This window comes from Cryptomeria japonica, chromosome 8, assembly GCF_030272615.1.
Source record: "Cryptomeria japonica chromosome 8, Sugi_1.0, whole genome shotgun sequence".
In the NCBI taxonomy this organism is placed as follows: Eukaryota; Viridiplantae; Streptophyta; class Pinopsida; order Cupressales; family Cupressaceae; genus Cryptomeria; species Cryptomeria japonica.
Genome location: NC_081412.1, coordinates 145,578,330 through 145,595,727, shown reverse-complemented (window position 1 = coordinate 145,595,727; position 17,398 = coordinate 145,578,330).

Below are 17,398 nucleotides of genomic sequence, written 5' to 3'. Positions count from 1 at the left end.
TTTAGCCTCCAAGAGATAGTCACCACACATAGGTAGGTAGTGGGTACTAGCTGCATCACAGCCTCACATACCCCCTATCCTCACAGTTCCCTAAATCAACTTCCTCGCACACACACTCTACCAATTCCGTATCATACGTCCTTGGAGAGGAATTTCACATTTCGACACAAGACCAGCATCCGAAAACAATAATGATAAACTAGTTTAGCCACCAAAGTACAGATGAATAAAGATAATAAATCATCAATTCCAACAGTAAGGTAAGAAAATAATCCGGAATTTCAACACCAAATCAAAGTGCAAAAGATCACAAGATCGTGGCCAAACCTTCAAAATCAAAGTAAAATAAACTGTTGATCCCCAAAGAAATATAAGGAATATCACAACTGCATGTAACAGCACTGTGTGACTAGCATCTAGCCACCAACGAGGAAGGAAGGAACAACTGACTAGCTATTGCAGTAGCTCATCATGTGGTGCGACATAGTCACACTATCCACATGGCATGGCGGTGTGCACCTCGACATCACCCCGCATCACGTCGTCACGTGGCATGGCAATACCCCAAGTGGAGAAAACACACAATGGACGTATCCCGCATGGTAGTGCACCTCGCGGAAAAAGCACGCGCAAGCCACATCCCGCATAGCGACGTATCAAGAAGGATACTCGCCGTAAGTTAGAGGTATACATGACTCTGGTCCACCCACATGCCCACCAACACAAACTAATTGGCAGCACATGCGAATAAACCTACCTTTCATGAAGACAAGGCAAAGGATCCTCCAAATCATACCATCACTAAACACAAGAATCACCATCCAAACTGCTCAATTAAGGAAGAGGAATAGGCTGACACACATAAACCTATAAATAGATTCATCAAAGGGAAAGTATTGAGTACACCTTGATACAGTTTAGTAGTACAACTATATCATTCCTCAAAGTAGAGAAGCTAAAGTCGCTTCGCGTCGACATTACTCGCACGCCAATCCATACTATTCAAGGAACGGTCGCTTCGAGTACTACCCCTTAACATACCGAGTTACCCACAACCCGAGGCTTGGTACTCAGCAGGGAAACAAATAAGCAACATCACATAGACAGTATGGTTTCCCATACTCATAAACAACATATTCTCCATGGTTGATTACTTCACCAATCCATGGGCAAATAGATAAGCACTGGTTTCTCACAATGCACATAAAACACCAATATTGGTTTAGTCACATTACGGGGAATACTTTTCAGTACGCTAACATCTATTCAAGGAAGATTCCAATTACGCTTTCTATATAAATAACTGAATCAAGTTTACTCTAGATCCAAGTACTGAAATTATTAACAATTCACAATTTTATAAGGAAATAACATCATTCCTATATCTTTCTCGAATCTCACTAAGCATTCATAATTAAATTACTAGCTAAGCAAATTCATTTCTAAAGCTTAAGACTTTCATCTATCACTACGAAGCCAAAAGCAACATACAATTTCACATGTTTTATAAACATTCTATTTAGATCAATGCACTCTTTAATATCATTTCTAAAAATCTCATGATTAGGCAAAGAGAAGGGAAAAAGAGTTTGATAACCAAACCATTTCCTACAAGGACACAAGATCAATCAAGATCATGCCATAATATAAAATTTCTCACTATAAGCCTATCATTTAATTACACGGTTTTCATTTCGCTACCGTTTAGAAGGATGACAATCAGTCTAACAAAAACATTTCCAATAGTTATGGTTGCAACAGGAGGTTCTAGTTTACCCAACAAACAGAGATCAAGAGAGGCACTCTTTTCGATAATGCAAGACCTCATAAGAACACTCACTTAATAATAATGCAATATAGACACAAGTCATAATTGCAACCGATTAGAAAAGTTCACATTACGATCAAAGATAAGCAAGAAGCTATTACCCAAATAAAACATATTAATGCACGCACATCAAACAAGCTTTTTCCTTCGCACTTTCTAAACACATTAAGGTAATTCCACATACCCAAAAGCGAGTTCAATGGAGCATTTGCTAAAGTATATCTTCAATCAAACTGGTTTAATAAAACACATAAGACAATCTTTCGGAAAACACATTAAACAATCTTTCAGGGAGCACATTAATACTCTCTCGAAGCTACAATAACATGCTCCTTTAATACTTCTTCTACCAACCAAGCAGTTCACATAATTCATCTATTCGCATAGCAATGCACCTTACCAAGGTAGAATTTAATCATGCTACTCCTACAACATACACATGGAGAATTCTTTAAACATACACATACAGTTTTCTCCCATCACCCAATATAAATTTTTTTAAACCCATAGCCCTTTAATAATCTAAAAGCATAAGCATCATAAGGCTCACTCAAGGGTTCAAGAAGTCACACCCTTTTCTCTTTCGCAATCAAGAAAACTCGAATCAAAGATAATTACACATATCTTAATCATTTTAATTTCCAGAAAGAGAGAGAGGATCATTTAATTTTCTACAAAATAAGCATTCAATAATAGCCACACTAGTCCTTCAAGAGGATAACACTAAGCTAGATCATAATCTTTAACAACACAAAATGCACTTTCAGATTCAAGGCAAGCACGGACCAATCCAAACAGATTAGTCTAAAGAGTACAACACTCAAAAAGGAAGGTACATACGACTCTCTTTCAAAATAAGAGTAATCGTAGACCCAGACATCAATAAGCACACAAAGCACATATAAGCACTCAAATACCAACATCAAGAAGGCGAAAACAAGGTGTGAACACACACGTTACACACCTGACAAGGTCTGCTCAATCACTCACATGCAAAAGGAGGACAAGCATACACATAAGGTCGATACACCTCACACAAATAGAGGGCACACGCGACACCAGAGATCCCAATGTTTGCAACATGGGCTCTGATACCAAATGTAATGCCCCGCCAGGAAACCCCGAAGGGATAAGCCAAAATAACACAAGAATGGAGTGCAAAATTTTTTTTTTTAAAGTTACAACACATAAGATGCAACAGGATAACAAAGATTCAGATAACATAGCGGAAGACTTCCATTAACTCCTAAAGAGTTTCCCAACGAGATTACTTAATTCACAATTCATTTAACTCACACCATTAATCCATTACGCTGAAAATCTTAATAATGAGATAATTCATAATCAGGATAATTTGTTTCAAAGATGGAAATATAAATCACAAGCAAGGATTCATCATTAAGATCCATTCATGATTCTCATTCAATCTTTTCATTTAAAATTACAACCCATACATATAACATTCTAATACACTAGGATTTCATCATAACATAAGAGATCTTTCCAAGCATATTAAATTCCTTAACAACCACTGAGTATAATTATTACTCTAAGATACATTATTCCATATTCCAACTTATTACATTTAAAGGACGATTTCACACATGCCTTACGATAAATCGCATCTCAAGCAATTATGCATTCGATCCACATGGCATTCAAGATAGAACTGAATATAGCATTTAAATTTAATTCCAATTATCCACTTAACCATTTTACATAAATTAATCATACATGACAAAGCTGAATAAAGAGACAGAAGAGAATACACCACATGACACCAACAATAATCTCGGAGTTCACCCCTAAAGGGCTACATCTCCGAGTCTGCTCAACTGCAAGACCCCCTCTGATAAATAATAAGGTTAAGAGTACAAGAGGTTACATCATACAATCCAGCCATCAAGGCGATACATAAGCAATATACAAGCGACCACATCGGTCAATAAATACATAAACGATCCTTACAAGGAACAGGATCCAGCTGAACATAAACAAAGCTAATAACATAAGAGTCCACGAGAGCATCCATGAAACTGAACCATCACCACCCAAGGGTCTAACATGAAACCGACACTCACAAGGGCAACGACGAACGACGACTCACAAAGGTACTCAAAACAAGACAAGACGACAACACACTAGCGGACGTAGGGACAAGTGTCATCACACAACCTGGTATGGATACCATGGCAAGTCTTCATAGGTCCCGGCCCATACACTGGTAACCCTAGCAACCTAATCCAAACTTCCGGCCCATCCAAGCCTCATGTGGACCCACACATCCTCTCGTGATGACAAGGAAGGTAGTTTGCCATTTCAGGCCTTCTCACAGCATGTCGAATCTATGATAGCACTCGTCTCATGTGTGAGGCACAATTATCTTAATTAAAGATTATATTCTAATCTACTTAGGTTATCACTTATTAGACTCACTTCCGACGGGTTATCCAGCAGCCACTTTGGGCGCGGCCCCCAATCGAAGGCCACTTTCCCATACGACACTAGACTAACTCAGACGAACTCAAACCATGGAATACACATGGTAAGACGAACGGAGTTCAAGAAGATACAATCATCAGGTCAAACACGACTCAAGATGAACACTTACTGACGGTACTCTAACTAGAGACCTGACAACTAAGGTTAACCATGAATCATTATTCGACTCACTCAAAGAGGATATGACCCAAACGACACTACCACAATACAACAGTCAACTCAAAAATCAAGGACTAAAACAGGAACACCAAATCATCCAAACGACAGGGTCCTACTAAACAAAGCAATCTTGCCATTTCATAATAAAAGGCGATTACAGAAATTAAACTCGCAAGGCAATAATCAGAAAAGACAATATTTTCTCAAATTGATTTAAGCATTAAAATCAATCAAGTTTTCTACAAGATCTAAAAACAGGTTACAGTTATCTACCTCATCAAGGGATAAGTTTTTCTTGGTTTTCTAACTCCTAAGTTTCAAGCATTGAACAGGCAATTTAAGCCGTAATGAGTTCTTAAACCAAATTCATAATAATCCAATTCAGACAACCATTAAACAATTAAAATAAGATATTTAATCTCCAACAAGCCTCATAGACATACTGGTCTAAAATCGATCTCTATAGATTTATAATTTCAATTCCAGTTACATAACACGGATTACGGAAATAAAAATGTAGAAAGAGAATCTAAATGGAGATAATCACTTCCAAGGCATATCATTTAAATTCAAATACCCACGATAAATATATCACTTACTTTTCAATTACTCAACTGATATGTTCTATATGGCATTTAACATCATCTATAGAATTCCATCGTATTAAAACGATTTCCCAATAACAGATTGTTCTCTATTATGTTTTTAAGCAATAATACTTTAATCGTACTTAAAATTCTAATTATACCTAACATTAAAATAACTATCATTAAATTGATATGAAATATCATATGTTTTCTTTTTGAAAGATAAAAGAAAATACATTAAAAAAAAAAGTCATTTTATAAACTAATTTAAAACATAAAAAAAAAACGCATTTAAAATAGCGTTTAAAAACAAACTATGTTTTTTTTAAAAACTATGCTTAAAACACAAAAAAAAACATCTTAACCCTTAGCGGCGAGGGCGGGCTATGCCCTAACCCTAGCCACAGGGCTTTGCCCAGGCGGCGGCGCCGCTGCGGTGCCCGCAGGCCCGCGGCGCCCTGCGGCCACCGCAGTGAGCCGCGGCCGGAGGCCTTAACACCTGCGAATGGTGGGGGAAAGGAACCAGGGGGACGAGCTGGGAATGAAGGGGGTGCGAGCGGTGGAGAGGGGAGGCAGCGGGTGGAGCTCCGCTCCCCGCCTCCCATCCCCAAAACACAGTCCGAGCACAAAAAAAACAATGACGCCCAGGTTCGAACGCCAGCATTTGAAACTTGCTTCGAACACACAGTTCAAAATTTTAATATAAATTTGCTAATTAAAAACACACAGTTCAACTAAAATGAACACCCAGCACCAAAATTTGATAAAGAGAAATTTTGATTCATGCAAAAGCGGTTTTTTTAACAACTGAGATTGATATTCACGTTTTCATGTTGGGTTTTCTCATACTCAACAAACAGCCAAGGGTTTCGAACGCCCAATAGCCATGAAGAAACACACACATTTCCATTTAAAATCTCCAGCCAAACAAATTGGTTTTCAATCACAAATTCATCTCTTTCAATCAAAACAATAATTTCTTTTGACAACAAGAAGACAATTCAGAATTCCTACCTTCATTCGCAATCCAGGTATGGCTGAGGGAGAGCCCAATCCTACCAGAATCAACCAACTACCTCTTCTCCAAAACCCCCCAAAATCCTTCCAGCCAAAATCCTCTCCAAATTTATCCATCCTCTCCAAATTTCCCAAATTTGGGTTATATGGCAGAGTTGACCCAAAAAAATTCCATTTTTGGAATAAAAAACTTTTATTTACAAATAATACTCTAAATTTAATCCTTTTCAACAATATCAACAGTATAACTTGTTTTTTCAGTTTTACAATCGATTTCTCATATCAGATCAATTTAACCTTTCAATTCAAATAAGCTAACAGAACACAATTAACTCTATGGCGATAAAATCTAAAACGTTCTTTTCAACAGCATATATATATAATGCATTTAATAATTGAAATCAACCATTAATTCGAATTCACTCCCAATTAAAATAAGCAATACAATATCAACGAAAATCGCCTAACGGAAACCAGATTAATCTAATCCATTAATCATCAATGCACAAATGCATATATAATCAAGATAATTATTAAGGACTAATTAATCAGTTAACCAAACACACCAGGCATGCAAACCGAGAAGGTCAACCAAACAGACGACTCGCAAACCCAAACAAGAAGGGATTACCGACGACGACTGGCGATGCTCACTTGAGCACGACTAAGGTCGACTAAGGTCTTACGACCACCTAATCCGACTCTAGGGATTAAAGGGGTATGCTCAAACCTGCAAAACCAGGTGACGACGACGAACCTCGCACTCATGGGACTTCGCACCTGAAATCTCCTGCAACAAAAGATCATACATGCATACATTTATAATAATTTAATGAATGCGTCAGTCCGATACTAAAATCACGAAATAGGTACACTGAATAACCTGCATACAACTAGTGAGAAAACCACATCAATAGCTATGCGAAAAATCAACATCTGACTATCACATAATAATACGATAAACTAATCAAGATTAACCAAGGTTAGAAATAGACTAGGGTAGGGGTACTACATCTCCCCCTTTGAAATCAATGCCAAAGATCTCCAAAAATTAATCATGAATCTCTCTCCCACTAGGACACACAACCAAATTAGCAGAATACTCTAGCAGAGGAGCAATACCAACACACTAATCCGGATAAAGAAATAACTCTGAAATCCACTAGATCGATGCAACTCAATGCATCTAGTTCTGATCAGGAGAGATGGATACCGCTAACTTATATCTCAAATAGACAAATGTATTTGCAAGTGAAGGATTCGTTAAAATATCAACAATTTGTTCCTTTGTAGATACATACTCCAACTTTACCTTTTCTTCACTGACTTGCTCTCTCAAGTAATTATATTTGATTGATATATGCTTAGTCTTTGAATGTTGCACCAGATTCTTTGGCATGTTTATAGCTTTGGAATTATCATAGTATATAACAGTAGGTTCATCATGAATAACTTTGATATCTTTCAACATTTTCTTCTATTGGGACTCATTAAATTTGAGTGAATTTTAGAGGCCCATTTCAAAATTTTGCTCTACATTTCCAAATGATCATAAAATGAGTTAGATTGAATGGCCTAGTTAGAGAGAGGGTAAAATGGACCCAGTTAATCATCAAGAGGTAAAGCTTTGAAATGTGTCCTACACCTTTCATTTAGCTAATGAAGTGTTGTGCAACTTTCATAATTCAGTTTGGATCAATTTATCAGGTACCCATTTCAAGGGGTGAGCTGAAAGTGCATGTTAGGTGCAAATGCAAATTTTATTGAGTAGCCTACTTTGAGCTCATATAAATTTTTCCCTGTTGATTGTCATGGTGAAATTCAAAGTGTATTGAGTTTTATGCATAAATTTGAGTCAACATGCAAAATTTTAGGTCCCTGTGAATCCATTTGCTCAATTTGGCAAGCTCAATCCATTTGCAGTTTATGGTTTGCACAAGTCCCTATTTCACCAACTAGTCAGAGCCTTGTTTTGCACATTTGTAAAAGATGCCCTGGTGAGTTTCATGTTAGAATTTTTTTTTTGGGCTATTGTTGATATAAAAGACAAGCTATGTTTCAAATTTCAAGTTCTTGCCAATTCGTTTGATCAGTTTTCAAAAGGGTTTCTTGAGCCACCTTATTCAGTGTTCCGTATTTTCATTGCTACTTCAATTAAAGTTGCTATTTTCATGAGCGCACCATTTGTACCCTATCAGCTTCCTGGTCAAACTGAGAATTCTAATTTTTTATATGTACTTCAAGGTACCTATGCCTCAGATTTGAGGGTCTACGAAGATCATTTGATATTTTTAAGAAAGGCATCATGAGTTCCCTGTGCATTGACTTTATCAGGTCTGTGGTGCTGACAAAGCTAGTTGGTCATCTTTGACCATTAATATTTCTTCACTCGGGATTTTTCTTGAGAAACTGCTTGGTAGAGTTCATGTTTGTATATCAAAGTACACGCCTGTTAGCTGGCGAAGTCTAGAAAGATGTTTTGACTAGTTTGAAAACTGCATCTTTGCCATTAAATGTGAAAATGTGGCACAAGTGCCTGAAAGTTGTGAAACTCAGTTTAATGATCTGAAAATGGTGTTGATCAATTCCAGAGGCATGTTTAAGGTTCATGAGGTATTTCAAAGGTTAGTCGCATGAAAACAATTTTTTTTTTAGTCGGACTTGTAATACCCTAAAAATGGTCATCTAAACCATGAGCCCCTAATCTCAACAACATCACCAAGGTCCTAACCAAAGGCAATTAAATTAATCTTGAGCACACAATTAATTCATTAAATATTAAATGTCACATGGCAAAATTAATCAACCAATATTAATTAAATATTTATATTTAATTAATTAAAACATTCCAAGTAAATCATTTAAAAATAATTATCTTATTTATTTTAATTGAATATCCTTGCATATTTAATTAAATAAATCAATTTGCCATCAAATCAAGAAAGAGGAATTAATTTTAGTTAAATAAATCAATTGAGCACAAATCTTCAAAAATGGAAATAAATCAAAAAAATGAATTAATTGACCAAGAAAGAATTAAAAATTTGAGAAAAGAAATCAATTGGAAACAATCTTGAAAAAAACAAATTAAAAATTGATAAATAATCTCAGAGAAAGTAGTTAAAACAATTAAATATTCAAATTGAATGAAATAGAGAATAAATCAGTTTTTCCTGATTTAATCTTATTTTTAGTTCAGTTTCCTTTAAAACTGAGAAAAACATCCAATCACATCAATTCACCTGGATTGTGCTTCCTCTTGGAAACTCTGGGCCACTCATTATCATTTGATCTCAACCTTTGGTTTCTTTCTGAATTTTCTATAAATTCAGGCTCATCTCTCATTCAAAAGATCCTAGAGAATATATTGTTATTATGTTGATTTTGCTCTAGGTTCATTGAGAATATTGCATACATATTTAGATCATTTATCTCATTTATTACTTAAATCTTGTTAGATCAATATTGCATCCATCTAGCATTAATATCATGCTCATACAAATTAAAATCCTTCATCTTGGTGTTGTCTAGTCACTAGATTGCTTATACAAATCTGAGAGCAATTTTATACTTGCATCTTTTAGAAGGCAATGGGTCGATTTGTTATGGTTTATTATTCATTGATTATATCTGATTAACCATGAATGTAATGACTTGATTGAAGTGTTGTGCTTACAGATATAGGTCCACTTTTCACACACACATTTCTGGTGCCCACCGTGGGACAGAAAACTACTTTTTCAGCCTCAAAATCATTTTTTTATCCTTCAAGTTTCGTTCATACAGCCTCCGTGAAATATCATACGAGAAATTTCACTGCATCATACGACATTATATTGACACCTACAGTTTATCGTACGAAGCAAGATCATATCCTTTCAATTGTCGTACAAATCAGGATTATCATTTGTATGACATATTGATTCTTTTATACTCTGTCATTCTGTGCTAATTGTTAACTCATACGAAATACTGCTCATTCTATCTTTTGTCATTCTATGCTGATTTATAACTTGTATGATAAAAGGTCTCTGGCGTTCTACTTTATGAAGATTGTCGTATGATTTTTCTAACAAATTAAAAACAGACTACCTTTTAGGATTTTTTGGATTAAATTTTGAGTATGCTAACACTAACCCTGAACTATTTTCTGTCTGCCTGATATTTTCACAGCCTAACCAATTTCTTGTAGGACATTTGTCAAAGAATTTATCGACCAAACATACGCCTATCAAAGAAAAAAACAACATGACTACTGATGTGTTGTTTTTGCAGGTTGCCTAAGGAGAAATCAATCAAACATTGTGTATTCCTTAATTATTCTAGGCACTTAACTTGCTATCTGGGTAAATGTCATGCCCAAACTTTTGGGCAAAAACACAAACAATTTTTTTCTTTTTGACACTTAAATATAAGTAACCCTAGCTTAATTAATTGTGACAATTCCACAAATTGTTCCAAACGAAACCTTATATAACATTATAAGGAAAATGGGTTTCTAAAGAGAACGATGAATTAAAGTTTAAATAGAAACCTAAAGTTTCAATAAAACTCATAGACAATAAAATCAAAATATTACTTACGTAGCAATTACGATAACTCTAATAATCAAGAGATCAAATTAACTAAATAAGGGTACTATTCAATTCACTCAAAATTCCCCTTTTTTCAGTTGCGTTTATTAGTACTTAATTAGATCCATTTCTTCTAAATAGACTTTAACATAATTACTAGGTTCAATAACAATTATTTATTAAATAAATATCAAGTTTTCTCCATCCTGTTATTACATCCTTCCTTAATAACTAAACTAAATATGGCTTCTATTATTTCAACACTATTACTATTTCGTTGTATTAATATTATCTAGTTGAGCAAATAAAATTAAAGTATCAAACATCATTAAGATAATCAAATTATCTGATAAAAGTCTCCACTTGGGTTGATAAGGTTCGCAAGGTTTAGGCCATTTATTTTATTTCAGAGGAAATATTTTACTCTCCTACCATATCCTCTTAAATTAATTATTTAATTAACTATGTTAAATTATTCCATTTATTTATTTTAAAAAAAACCATTTAGATCTCCAAAATGTAATTATAAAATTTAAATACAAGTTGTTATGTATTACTTCTTCCCAACACCAACTATTAAGTATTTTGTATTCATTAATCACATTACCTCTTGCTTTAAATTCAATCGATTAAACCTTCTAAAATATATTGACCCAAATATGGTAACTATAAAGTTGTAGAAAAATTCATTATATTTTCCATTAAACTCCAAACTTCAAAATAACTCAAGTTGAAAAGAATAAATCTCACTTCAATTTTTAGAGGAATATACTTAATCTACTATTTGTCCTATATGTTCATATTCTTTTTTTATAAAACTATATATATATATATATATATATATATATATATATATATATGTATGTATGTATGTATGTATGTATGTATGTATGTATGTGTTAACATAAATTGCTCTTTCAATATATATTATTCCCTTTTATTTTATTTTTTTCTTGGAATACCCTAACTATTTTATTTTTTGGTGTTGCAGGGGGCCCGAGAGATAAACAATGGCAGAGCATTTTTTTTTAAAGAGTGGTGGGATGAAATGGAAGGCGGTGGCCATGAGGGGGAGCTCCCCATAGGGACGGCCGCAGCCGAGCCCTGCGGGTCACGTCCCACAGTGGCGGCCTTGGCCGCCACTGTGAAGTGTGGCTCACAGCCCCAGCAGCACCGTCACTATGGGGCACTGCCCACAATCGAGGGGGGCCGCCCTACAGGAACATCCGTAGGGGCTGAGCCCCTTTTCCAAGGTTCTTCTAATTTTTTTTTAGATTTTTATTTTTAAAAAAAAAAAAATGTAATTTTATTTATTTATATATTCATGGACAAACATATATTGAATATATAAATATATTTTAACTCTCTCTCTCTCTCTCTCTCTCTCTCTCTCTCTCTCTCTCTCTCTCTCTCTCTCTCTCTCTCTCTCTCTCTATATATATATATATATATGCATATATTTTGGATGTTTCTTGAAATTTAGAACTATCTCCACTATGCAATATGTTTTTTTTTTTTTTTTTTTTTTAAATTTTTAACAGATTGATCTAAATATTCTGATTTAATCCCCTGTAAATTTTTTTTTAAAGAATTAAATACCATATATCTGAGATAGACTATTTAACTGTAGATTTAATTTCAGCAATTAATTAACTAACAGAGTTAAGCAACTATATAGATATGTTAATTTTAAAATTTAGATAAACCATTTAATTCCAAATATTAATTTCTGCAAACAAGTAAAATGACAAAATTAAATAAACTTAAAACAACAACTATATTTAGATTAGAAAGTAATGAAGTAAATCTTAGGAATAGACATGTTATATTTCTTTTTGTTTGATTTATTTTTTGCAATTAACTAAAAGGAAATGACAGAGTTTAATACCTTTAGCAATTTCATTAATTTTAGAATTATTTAGTCTACTCTTAGAGGTATGCAAGAGGAAAAATAAATAGAGCTTTTTATTTTCAGAATAAACATGCATGCAGGCATTAAAATTTTAAGAACAATGCAAACTGATACTCAACAAAATCTTTTCATTTATGCAATATTAAATTAACAGAAATAATACATTTATTTAAGGCATTTTTAGAAGACAAAATAGACATTATTACAAGAGGGTGAAACACCCAAACTAGTCCCTCATTCCTTTTAAATGAGGACTTCAATTAAATTAGATACATCTTCTTTACTAAATAGGTACAACATATAGTTTCCTTTTACATTTCTGCAACTTATAATATCAATTACTCCATTTCCAAATCTTTTTCTGCAAACAATTAAAAAACAACAACTTCTACTTGCCCTTTTCTTTTCTTCCAACCACCTACAAATAAATCAAAATACTATGACCACGGAGTGCTCACCTCCTAGCCTAGGCTAACTAGTAGCCACCCCCGAGCTTGGAGAACCAAGCCCTAGATAGGTAACACACATGCAAACACAAAAGACAAGGGAAAGCACAATCTCAAACACAATCCCAACCCAGGCTACACTACACCACACATTCGTGATGTCTTTTCAAGGGTGGTAGTGGACCAAGTACCCTGAGGAGACTACAAGTATGGTAAAACATATGGCCACCTCATGACAAAACAAAACCTATAGCCACCTCATGGCAAACCAAATACCTCAAATATAATAACCCCACATTCTTTATGCTCCCAAGGCATTCATGCCTTAATTCCCTCCTTATGACCCCCAACGCATAAACAAGCCAAGTAGCAAGGGTCACATAAAATCCCTTGTGATCACTCTCATAATGAGGGCCTCTCACTCGAGGGTTGTCACTTCTACCACCCCCAAGACCATCCTCTCTCCCAAGAGTAGGAGGTCTTGATTACTCCCAAAACACATACATTGCATAAGCACCAAACACCAAATAAACTTCCAAGAGATACATGCAAGAAAACTAGTCTTTTACACAAGCATTTCTTTCAAAACAACATGCAATAAGAAAATGTTACAAGAAAGGTAGAACCAACCTTAAACTGCCCAAAGGTATGCTAGTTTTGTTGAGGATGAGCAACCCAACTCCACAAGTTTTTTTTTCTACCCTTAGCCAAATTCTATATCCCAAATCTATATTTTTCTTTTCAAAATTCTTTTGTCTCCAAAAATGGAGAGTGGGTCATTACCCACAAGATCTCCCTTTCTTGCTTAAGAAGACACTAGTTAAAGTTCTCACCAGTTTCTAAAACTGAAAAGGAAGGTAAAGTAAAATGGGAAAGGGAACTTTTATTCAAAAAGGAAGGTTCACAACTTAGCTCAAGCCTTCTAATTTCAATTTTCGCACCACTTAGAAAAGCCACTTTTTAGGGTGTCTAAATGGTCACATGAGAGTTGAAACATGCCTAAAATTACTCCTAACCCTTAGGTATACCTTATGGTTTCTAGGAAACCCTAATAAACTACCCATAGGAGTCCATTTAACCCTTTTTAAACCCCTCTGAAGTTAATTTTCGGGTCAAACCTAAGTTGACTACCCCAAAGATTCTCTACCTAAGGCAATTATGGAATCACATTAAATTTAATTGAAAAAGTTGTAGTTAAACAATTCTCTTCAAGAGACAAATTTAAAAACTCAAACATAAATCAACACATGTGTCAAGTGACACAAAAAAAATACTTTTACAAAATTGCACATGAAATCTTGTCTCTTGTTGGATTTAAATAAATCAAATAAATAACATTTAACACACATGCATCATTTACTATTATGAATAAAATATGACACAAACGGGGTGTTGTCTCTCCAAATAGACAAACCCTGGTTTTACGAACATACATAGTTCTAGGTTTGGTTCTCCATAATATTTCCATGGTCACATGGATATCTTTTCTTGCGCCACTCAAATACACATTAGTAATCTCCAATAACCTCGTATAATATTAAACACATGAATTAGAATACACATCAAACACTTCGCATACAATTTACATTTGAACAATTCAATATACCTCATATCCAAATAAATCCACATAAGCAATTATCATAATTCTCATAATTTTGGTCCACACATAAAACATACATCCTAATTCTATCATCATAATAAAGTTCTGTAAATTAAATAATGACATATAGCATCTCCAATTTATCCTATTCTAGAATCATATAGAGTTCTATATCATAAAGCATATAAATGAAGCATCAACATTCATCAATGTTATCCAAATCATGGAATCATATAAGTTCTAAATCCAAACATAGCTGACATACATTAAATCACAATTATCCAATCAATGGATCTTTTAGGATTTCAAATTCATAACACATAAAAATGTACACCACAAGGTGCAATAACTCTATAACTTGGTTCAATTACTTTTCTCACCAATCTATCTGTCTAACACAGTCCATTCTATTGAATTATAAAGCATTTATTAATAGGGTCAAACATGGTCAACTAAGTTAATCAGAGCTTGGTTTGGGGAAGGCCTTACATCCTCCTCCCCTAGAGTTTGACTTACTCCTGGAAGTCGCATGAGTAGAATTATGAAGTAGGGACATAACATTTCCCACAATTTCAATGAGTTACTCAAAATCTTAACTTGCCTACTAAAAGGATGAAATACCAAAATCAGCTTATTATTGTAATTAACTTAGTATCTTCACAAGGTTAAATTCTTAGTATTTTTTATTACATTTCCCTTCGATCTCAGGTAGGTGTTTACAAAGTTCTATCTTTCAACAACTTACATTAATGCACCATCCAAATCATATCAATAACACACATCAACTTCCACAATCAAGGTTACACATATTGAATTTCTAGGAGTCCTACTTTGTTTAGGTTTCATTTTAAAGCATGTTTATCCTACTATATTCTCATCCATGCATGTTACTTAAGAAAATTGACATCACACTTAACCAAAATGAATCTACTTATTCTACATCAAGGCACCTCATTAGGGTGTTAATAAACTATCTGCTGAACCATCCTAGGTGCAAAATTTCTTTCAACTTTCTTAGGTGATAAGGCATAATCAAATTTAGGTTCTTCAATTCCACCCTTATATAGGGTAGTTTTCTACCACTAGGGATTAAAATGTTTTTATATTTCTAGGCTCCAAGGTTTAAGTTTCATAGGGTACATTATTCTCAATTCCCAAACATTAAGGTACATACCAACCCCATTCTAAGGGAGTGATGGGATTTATTAATACTTATTTTAGATATCATCATGCAATCATCTCCATACACATGCTAAATTTACAGGTTGATAACCATTACTTTCTCAATTCATTAGGTCTAGATCACACTATTGTTATAAATTTTTCTCTTTCAGGTTACTCGCAATTAATTTTATTTAGGAGGATCTTCCTTCCTTTATCTTGATTTGATAAAATATAATCTTTGTTAATTCTTTGTGCCTAATTTTCACTCCTTGTAGTATCCTCCCTTGACACACTATCAATGGTTCAATGAACATGATAGATATTACACAAATCACATCACTAGGGCTAGTTACATCAACCATCAAAATGACCACTTGACACTTTACAAGATCAAAAATACAAGTTACTTCTGCCAAGTCCAATAAAAAGAAGAAAAATGTCAGCAATTGAAAGATATTAATACTAGACACACGGCAAGTGCCATAGCTCAAATAAAAAGAAACATAGATCCAGTGATTCTTTCATCATAAAAAAAATACAAATAAAAGAAAGCACTAGCCCCTAAGTGACAATATACTATTCAAAGAAAGTCAAAAATATTGACGAATCAAAACTTGAAACCAGATGACCATACTAGTCATACCCTAGGGAGTAACCGCAACACATCACTCAAGATCACACGTCCTAAGTGTGTTAGGAAGTGATTATTAGACTCTTGGGATTCTTAGATTTTCTATATTCCTTTATTATTTACGAGATATCTTATATACATGTGATTGCAATCGTTTGATAGATCATGTTCCTTTTTAACCCTCATGTGATTGCTATCGTAAGCCACACTTTCTGACATATTCTGTTATCTATTTAGGGTTATTAACATCCATAATTATATCTAATAGGTGATTGCACTAACTCTACTATTCTCCATCCATTCTTCTTGGACTTCCATTACTTATCTTAATATGCTAAACCTTGGTTCATTGTTACGTGGTAGCTCAAGCATCGACATTTTCATGTCTTACACACATGGTTGATAGTTCGGTACAAAATTGACACTTGTTTACTTAGAACCAGTTATGATTTGAATAATGTAATCATATAACTTTACTAGGGACATCATTTATTTTCTTAGCACCTAAAGCTAGCTCCTTATACTTTTACCTCTAACATTCACTTGCCTTCATTAGGTAGGAGATTGTTGCCAAATTACTCACACTTAAGGTTAAGAGCCATTTGGGGTGGAATTATTGTCAAGTAAGATTGATAATGGTTGATAACCATTTCTGCCCACACATTTCAAGACATATTTCAAACGTCATGAAGAGTTGACTTCTTTCCTCCTACTTCCCTTATGTAACTTATCATATCAAGAGGGTGTGCACTCAAAAAGTGACCAACACCCATCCTTTTTAATTAAAATTTAGTAAAAGAGTAGTTATCTCGTTCCATATTACTTATTTATATTTACTTACTAGCCAACTCCGGCATGTCACAAACTTCGATCTCTTCAATCTAAATAAACCATCTTACCATCCTAATATCCAGCTACCCAATTACGGTATAACATAAGGATGTCCAATAATTACCAATGTCTTAAGACTCTCGTAAC